Raw genomic sequence first — 1,988 nt, 5'->3', positions numbered from 1 at the left:
ATGTAGCTCCCTATCTATTTCCCCTTCCCCTACTAAAACTATGTATATTACTCCCCTATATACTTATCCCCTCCCCCTGGTTGAAAGATAACCATATACATCCTCGGGAATTGCTAAGTTTATCTGAAACTTAGCAAGAGCCCTCAATACCCCCTCTAACCATCTCCCAAATGCATAAGGACTCATTCCTTGGCATAGTTTCTCTTCATATGTATAAAAATCATCCTTTTGGCCTTGTTTTACCTTTTTAAGGCATAAACCGCTTTTTTGGCCATTAAACCCCTCCCAAAACACATAGAAATCCTCCCAAGTGCCTTTGGAATCCTTCCAAGGCATGAATCCTCCCTTTTTGGCCATCGGACCCCTTCCAATGCCCTAGAAGTCCATTCCAAGCACTTACCTCACCCCTCCGAATTCATTTGCCTTGCCTTTTTTTTATAATAAATTTCTCCGATATAAAAAAGAGTCTTTTTGACCCCCTCCTATCCAATATCGCAGTCGGGAGGAAGGTCTTGTGTTGAAACAACAACATTTTTTGCATGTCTGATCAACAATGGCCGATGCGATATCGCTTATTGGGATAACGCAAATATTCGTGGTTATAAGGCATGGTTTATAATGGGCCGGCGATCGCCGATACAATGACCAAATCTCAGCCATCCATCACCCTCGCCAATCCAATGGCCCGGATCATTTCGGCGATCGCCCGTTTCGGCGATCGCAATATGTAAAGGTTGTGCCCTCCACCCCGCCGATTGCTGAATCCCCGAATTAATCACAGCCATGCATTTTTGGGCCCCAGATCAATGGCCCATATTATATCGGCGATCACCCCATGTATATGGCTCCGACCAGTGGAGCCGAAATATTATAAAGGCGGGTCTTATAAAAGCTATCGGGTCCGTAAGGTCCCCGGGCACAGCGAAAAGGGAGGTCTCCGATATTCCGGAACCGATAAATTATAAAGGGTAGTTTTGAAAGGGTTTTCAGGTCCGTTGGACCCGTTTCAAATGTAAATCCGCTGATATGATGGGTTTCGATGGTTCGGACCCGATCTCCATAAAAAATGGGCACAAAGGCATTTCGGGTCCGCAAGCTATATCGCTCCATCAGAAGTTTTATGTGTTGCGACCAATGGTCCGCCTCGATGCGACTTAGCGCCGGCCGTCGGATCGCCCTCCCAGATCAACGGTCATGATTTGTTCGCGGCTCTCCCCATGTCCTACTGGCGGAGCTGAAATATTATATAGCTCGGCATATAGTGATTTCGGGTCCGAAAGGCCCGTTGTGCAGCCGAGCGGGACTGCTCCGATATGGCGGAGCCGAAATAACAATAAAACATTGTATATTAGCATTTCGGGTCCGCAAACCAAATTTTTGTAAATCCGCCGATATGACATCCCCGATGGGCCGGACTCGATCTAAATCAAAAGGAAGGGCCTATAGCTTATTGGGTCTGCCCAGTTTCGGCGATTGTTACGTGCCACCCCCCGGTCCGCCCGACGCTGATATTGCGATTTAGCGCCAGCCGTTGGATTGGCCTGCGTCGAATCCAACGGCCAGAATTTAATAAAATGAACAGTTGCCGCCTGCGCCCAAATTTCATGAATTTGCACAATTTTGAAAGCATTTTTGTATTATAATAAAAGGGCCATTTTTAAAGTTTTGTGTACAGTGCTCTCTCCTGCCACAACTGCAAAAGAGCGATGCCTTCCTTGGCCATTTTGAGATCGCTCCGGGCCCAAATACTTCCAAATGCAGGGATTTCTCCTCGGCAATTCAAGTGTTTAAAGCCCACATTTTGCAGAGACAATGTACAAAGACACATATGAGCAGCGCAACAAGTCCCAAGGCACAATTATTGCAGAAGTGCCAGCGCATTGCTCAAAAGACCAATAATTTATTCATTCTTATGGCTGCAGTCCCTGCGCAACTGGTAGATAGGCATTCTTTAATTTATTTGCAATAAATGTTAGGTTAGAAGCATT

The sequence above is a fragment of the Pinus tabuliformis genome, chromosome 9, assembly GCF_031772625.1.
Source record: "Pinus tabuliformis cultivar Carrire ecotype Pingquan chromosome 9, CPIR1, whole genome shotgun sequence".
NCBI lineage: Eukaryota > Viridiplantae > Streptophyta > Pinopsida > Pinales > Pinaceae > Pinus > Pinus tabuliformis.
This window is presented reverse-complemented; position numbering follows the sequence as displayed.